Source organism: Cuculus canorus, chromosome 1 (genome assembly GCF_017976375.1).
Source record: "Cuculus canorus isolate bCucCan1 chromosome 1, bCucCan1.pri, whole genome shotgun sequence".
NCBI classification, from domain to species: Eukaryota; Metazoa; Chordata; class Aves; order Cuculiformes; family Cuculidae; genus Cuculus; species Cuculus canorus.
This window is the reverse complement of record NC_071401.1, coordinates 183331381-183338520: the sequence shown is the minus strand read 5'-3', so window position 1 is coordinate 183338520 and position 7140 is coordinate 183331381. Positions and strand designations below refer to the sequence as shown.

The following is a 7140-nucleotide window of genomic DNA, read 5'->3' as shown; positions in this document are numbered from 1 at the left end:
AAGAAGAAAATTCACTCAAAAGCTCAGTCTTGAACTCATTTTGCAGTTAGGGATTTATTGTAAGGATTTTGGATTTCTCCAGCCTGACACTAAACACATAAAAATCTCTAGTCCTGTTTCTTCCTTGTAGTGTGACAAACGGAAATCCTCCCCCAGAATAAAAACTCTGAGGTATGTCAAGGTTGCTGCTATATTTTCCCATAGCTCTGCATCTTACTTTTTGGCCGGCAAAATCCTCTTTGTTTCTCTTCTCTGTGAGTTTAGTAGCCTTTATAGGTGAGGGGTCTTAATGGGTTTAGTTGCCTCAATTAGTTCCCAGGTAGTCAGTGCTTTCCTGAACTGTTTCTGTATCCTCTGTGGGAATTAAACTCCTGAAGTGGTTTGCTGGAAATGTGTGGCATGATCAGGAGGCTACCAAAGGCCTCTTCACTAGCTGTGGGTTAAATACTACCTGAAGGTTTAGATTAACTCTCTTTCCAGATATTCCAGGACAAACTGACCTTAGGGGAATCAAACTGAGATCAATGACTAAGACAAGAATCAACCATTATTCTTCAGTTTGAATATATTCCTGTTGGTGAGTATGTGGCTTTGCGGGATTTTTTTATAGAGCTCCAATATAGTTGGGATAAGTCTTTTGATGATGGAGAGACACTCGCTGATTATGAATTTTCCCACTGCATTCAGCAAAAGCATATTCAAGCATGATCTGACTAACCAGTCTAGAAAGTGTGTAGATGAATGCTTGATGAAATGAGGGAAACAGTACCCCTGCCTGCTGTGAAGCAGATCTGTAGAAGTTACTGCAAATGTAGGTGTAGCTCTGTTGTCTGAGGAATGCCAGTAAATGTCAGCAGTCTGTCTCACGAAGAGATCCACGGATCGATTTTCCTACCTCCAAAGTATAGTTGCAATTGCTTTAGAAATGAAGCAATAAAATTATGATCTTACAGCACCTTGTAAGGCATTTTTTTAGATATTTGCGAACTTTATCCTCCTTCCTTGTTCTATTGATGCTATATACCCATGGTCGTTCTATTGATGCTATATACCCATGGTCAGGTCATTTTTTTGTATGTGGAAGAGTCTCGCCCTCAGCTGTTCTAACTCAAATCAGGAATTTGAATCTGAATCCTTTGACAGCCTGGGGCTGCTGTGTTTATTGATCGCAAATTCTAACAATTCATTTACATGGACTTCTGAATCATCCTTTTTTCCTGAGCGCTGTAACTGGAAACCTCTAAAGTCAGTTTCTAGTCATCCTGACTAAATGAGAGCTACCCAAAGTGGATCCAAAAGAAAGGTTTGTCAAGTCGTGATAGCCCAGCTGCTGTAGACCCACCTTGTCTTAAGCAAATCCTATGTGACACCTGGGTGAATTTTTCACATAAGATACTTTTCAGCGCAAAATTGCTAAGCTTCACTCATGTTCCTTTGAACATTCATGCATTCTCCTATTCCTATGCCATTCTCCTATTACGTATACAGACATGCACAGAGAAATTGTGCATTATCAGTGCATGAGAACACACTCTACCTGCTTAGCGCAGATTCCCTTTTCCTGAGGGTCGGCTTTGGAAATTCCTTGTCCTTCCAAAGTCATCTTTCAGAGAGATATCAATCTACATTCAGAATATTGTAGGTTTGGATAGAAAGCAACAGGCTATAACTGAAGATTTGCAGATAAGGTAATTCTCATTTTTAAAAAGAAAAAATAAGAAGAAAAAAAGGAGACACAATGGAGCAGCTATAGTCTATATAATGGTTATAGAGAGTCAATACATAGAGGGCTCAGCCACACTAGTTTTCTAGTCTGTTGATGTTATCAGGAAGTTTTAACATGCCAAGTCATAAGGTAATTTTGAAGTCATGTGTTTCTTGGCAGATAATAACTTGACATCGAATATGAAGACCTGTGAAAGGGCTCATCACTTTACCTCTCCTGTGACTAGCTGCCAAAAAGAGGGTAAATATTTATTTTAAATCACAGATATCTAAAAATGTAGAGGAAAGTAATTAATTCTAATTATTTTGCCTTGATTACCAAATTAAAATTGTATTCTTCCATTCAAATCTCTGGCCTACACCATTGCCTTTGTTTGTTATTATATTACTCTGTGGAAGAAGCAGGCATCATGCTTCTGACAGTGAAATTCTCTGAACCAGTTCCCCTAAGATTTTAATAGCATCTGATTTACCACATTTAGTGATCCTCTGTAGGAACTAATGGATGAAGTGCATGGTAGTTTTAACTTAGCTCCACTTCTCTCTGCCTTTAAAGCTCTAATCCCCTTTTATCTAGGGATACAGACCAACAAACCAGACACAGTTCAGAAGACATTTTTCCAGACAAATGAAATTTCTCAGAACCATTTAGACCAAGACTTTAAATAGAGATGATTTTGTACTGTGAAGCAGAGGGCCAAATCCCTAGCCTATGGAAATCAGCATAGTACTAGTGACTTATTCAAAATTAGTAGAACTCTCCTCATTAGTGTTAAATGAGGATCTGACTCAAGGCTTTCTGTGGACAGCTGATGGTATTCCTCTGCAAGTAATGGAGAATCTCTCTGGAGTATTTCCTGATAAAGGCAGTGATTTTTCCCAACACAATTCTTTCTAGTAGCAGCTATATTAGTAAGCAAGTAAAATGGGCCAGGAATCAGTCTGTGGTGGCAAGTTGCACGGCTTTCTCCCTTCCTTCAGAGGCTTCATGCATACAACTTGTTTGGAATAGTCCCTTGCCCAAACCAGTCCATGAATGATGCTTGGGTCATTGTGTAGGACTGTCCTCATTGGCACAGGTCAAAGCTGTTTTAGGGACCATGATAAGAATTCAATAGTATGAGTGACTGCATACAGGATTTTTTCTGTGACTGTGTGGAAGTTGATTTTTGATCTGGTACCTGTCATTGTTGTGTAGGAATTCATTTTAATTGAGGAATTTTAATTTTTACCCTCAAAACTGATACTTGTGCAAACTAGGTTCTGTTGATTTCAGAATAGTTCCAGAAGTTTAATGTCTCTTGCACTGAACTGCTTTGAAGGGAGAACTAGTTAAAGTTATATTAAATTAATGACTTTGATAAGTAAGTCCTGTATTGTCTTCTGATAAGAGTCTTTTTCTGGAAAACCAAGAAAAATCCTACAGGCATTACAAAAATCGAGTTGCTAAGTCCTCTTAAGATCTTTGTTGCTCACTATGTATCCCCACCATGGTATAATGTAGCCCTTCAGTTAAAGTAGTAGTTATAGTCAAAGTTCCATGCAAAAATCGTGAGACTTGATCTGTAGGCTGAGAACCAGCATGAAAAATCAATCAGGAAGAATATTATGCTTTTCAAATATCGATTTCCATTTCTAAAAGTCCTAAATATCTGCAGTTTCTGTAAACACTGCAAATTCTCTATCAGCAAAAATGATCAGCAACAACAAATGTTTGTATTTCAATCGAGCAAGCAAGCAAACAAACGAATGTTGTCAGGTTGTGCTGTAGAGTTATGTTAAATACTTTCCAGTTCTGTTCAAGAGCTTGAATTTACTTGCTTAGGGCAGAGTATTAAACAAGTTGCTACATTCTATTTTTCTGAAAGAATTGCTCTTAGGACATGGTGCTGTAATAAAATGTGCTATCATTCCACAGGCATCTAATCGACTGCATATATGTAACTGCAATCCAATCCATGTAGCAGCAGGTCTCTCAGAAATTTATTCCCTTTGACACAAACCTTTACGGCAAAGATGAGTGTATTTTAGGGTTTGCTTGCTTTATTTTCTTGTTGTCGTCATCATTGTTACTTTCCTTTAGCTGAATACATCTCCATTGCTGGTAGTTTCATTATTAGCTGGGTAATGGTGAAATTGTTGCTTTCATTAAGTCAGAATGGAGATTAACTCCCACTGTCATTTCAGCCTTCATTAGCAACTGTTTAACTGAAGTTCTTCATACAGTGTCTGTTACTTTGACTGGGATGTACTTAGTTTTTGAAAGAAAATTGCAGCTGTTGCATTTGGGCCACTTACATCTGTAGCATAAGGTCACCTACTAGCTATGAGTGAAATGGTGCCACTTGAGGGCTTGTGGCATTTGATTAATTTATTTATCTATCTGTTGATTTATTTATGTATGCAGCAAAGTCCAGTTCAGTATGGCAAGAGCTACAGCTACAAATAATTGGGACTCTTTTCACTTCTCTGCCAGACTAGTCTCAAATTTAGATCCTCAGCACACAACCACCCTATAAGTTAATGTTATAATAATATTTCCTGAGGTTCTGAAAGTGTTCTATTTCTGCAGTAGAATTTCCAAAATCAATCACTTCTTGATAGTGGGGAGTAGATCGATGTTTCTCTTATACTGCTACCCACCAGGAGTAAAATCTAGAGACCTCTTTTAGCTTTTCTGCACAATTATTTACTGCATGCGGAGCAGAGTATGTTCTGCATACAGCATAGCCAAAAAAAGGCTGGTTAGAGCACTCACTATGGATGCAGATGATATAAGTCCACTTCTTTTTCACCCTTCCCCTCACCTTGAGAGCATTTGAATGCATCTTTTCCAAAAGAGTGATTTAACCATGAAAGTCTCCTTAGGTCTGCCTCTCAGGTTTCTTAAATCTATTTCATTTGCACAAGAAACCTTTTATCTGAAACAGAAATGCTTCTTTCACCTGTCTAAGCTCTAAAACCTAGAGTCAATCTCTTGTCTGACTGTGTTTTAAAAACTCATTCAAGGAGCAACATTTTACACAGGGCAAAGAAGGCATATATCCATACTGTTTTCTTGTGGGTGGGTAGAGATATCAGCTCAGATTTATGTGACCAATGAGGGATTTGAATGCATCTCAGATGAAAAAGAGTTATTGGATTACTCAGTTATTGGATAAAGGGAGGAGAATGCAATGCCACAGAGGACCTCTGAAAAATGGCTGGCTTAGATATGTTTTTAACATTTTCTCATTATTAGGATGTGAATCCTGAGTGGCTCTCTCTGCAGTTCTTATTCATATAACAAGAATATAGTGATCACCTGTGAAACACCATGAACAAAAGGGAGAGAGGTTCTTAGCTTGCTGATAGCTGCTGTGTGTGAGAATTGCTCTAAAAGCATTAAGAGATATATCTGTTCCTAATGTAGACGGAGAGTGCATTTAACAATGTTAGGACAGGCAGGGGTAATTCTCCCATTTATTTTCTTGTGATTCCTCAGCACTCCTATGTTACAATTACTGGAAGACTACATATTTTTATGATGTAGACATTATGTAAGTAACACTTACAAAAATAAATGTCTTTTTTTAATGGATTTTTGGATATCACAAATGTATTAACACTAAAATAAGACATATTATTTTACTTTTCTGTGGCTCTTGCTAAATCTTTGATTGCATACATACTTCTTAGATTATCTGCTCCTGGTCTACTCATATGGTAAGTGTAGCCTTTTGGAAGAATTAGGTTCTTGCATCCAGTAATGCTTTATAGTCTCTGTACCTTGCACTGCATTAGAAAGAAAGTCAATAGTGTAATGATGAGACCTGTTTAACCTTTGACTATATTTCTTCATTGGAGCAATATCTTCCAAACTCAACTAGTACTGTTAAAAACAGGAGTTTTCCAAAGCCTGGTGGGACTTCTTATCTTGAGAATACTTTGATGTCTGATACCACAATTACTGTTTAATTAGCTGTAGAAAGAATATGTCATTGCCCGTCCATGATTATTGTCTTTTAAAGTTAAAAAGGGAGGCATTTTTCCATTGTCATAGTCCATTGTTTTGTGTTGATGACACAATGCAGCCTGCATGTGGGTGCAGGAGCTGTGCAGCTGCATGCCAGCCCTCATCCCATGAGTTCTAACTTGGACAGGAGAAGGTAAAGAGTGTTGCTTTCTTAGGATGCCTGCTAAATCTCCTCCCATTCCACTAAGAGATATCTAATTCTATCTTATCAGCCTCTCCAATTTTTTTTTTTATTTCCCAGGCGCAGATATCAGAGCGTACCAGGAGTTGCTGATTAAGTCTTTTTTTGTACTTAGACTAAGCGGCCGTCCTCCTCCTGCTGTGAATTGTTTAAACAGCCTCTGCCAAGTCACCTTTATCACAGAAATTAACCAGACTGCTTCAATATATCTGGAACCTAATGGTATATTGTCAATCTTTGCTTCTTAATAGCTTAATATGAAAAAATTACTTATATTTGGAATTAAACACAAATGTCCAACATCATTTCTCTGAGTTCATATAGTATTTTGAATGAACTTCACTGCTGTCTTGCTTTGAATAAATATTGACTTGAATTGGTTTTGTTTCTTTGTCTTTTCTTCTTTTTCTGCCAGTCCTGCAGCAATTGCCCCTTGTTAGTTTTAAGTGTAAGATATAGTCTGTTAGGTTCAACATTGAATATTACTGATTTTAATTTTTCCTCTATATTTTGTCGCTTGGAATGTGAAATCATCACATGATGTACACTGATGACAGTAATGTTATCTCCAGATCTCTAGGCAGTCTCTAGGTTGTTAGGAAAGTAGCTATTTTATGATACTTCCATCAGTCCTTCTGTCTGCTGATCGTAGTTTCCAGCTGTTGCTTGTTATCATGCTCCTTCCTCTACAGCTCTATTGTTCTCTCTTGTGAAGAGATACTGTTCTCCTTGTTCCTGCTTGTGTACTGTTTTTTTATTATGAGGATGCTCTTGTTGCTATTTCAGTTCTGTTTGTTTGGCTCATCTTCCATGGATTGAGGCCAGCTTATTCAGGACTTCTGCTTTGGGAATGGTAAGTAACATTACCTGTGCTTGCATCTGAGTGACAGTGTGTCTTCCTAGATCCACGCTCCTTTTATACGTGTGACTGTTCTTTCTCTTATTAGTTCCCTTTTGGACCACATATCTGCAGCATCCAGAAAACCTATCAACTGCTGTCATGAAAGCTTCTTTCTTTGCCTTTATTCTTAGCATTTTATTGTAACAAGTGATCTTGTCTGAAACTGTTTCTTTAAGGAAGCCACAAGGAATAATAGACTGCTCGGGCTTTTGAGGTATGCTTTCTTGTCACTTTAAACTTAGACACAATAACTAGGAAGGAGCCAACAGCTGCACCTTAAAAAATAGTTTGATAACAGTTGGTTTCTTAATTAAATTA

The 7140-nt window shown here is 37.7% G+C and overlaps 1 long non-coding RNA gene across 1 annotated transcript; it reads left to right on the top strand.

Moving 5' to 3' along the window:
* Positions 1-478: 478 nt before the first annotated feature.
* On the top strand, positions 479-6210 carry LOC128850944 (uncharacterized). The gene is made up of 3 exons (XR_008448206.1): positions 479-577; positions 1886-1966; positions 5982-6210. It is a non-coding gene; the product is annotated as an uncharacterized LOC128850944 (long non-coding RNA).
* The last annotated feature ends 930 nt before the right edge of the window (positions 6211-7140 follow it).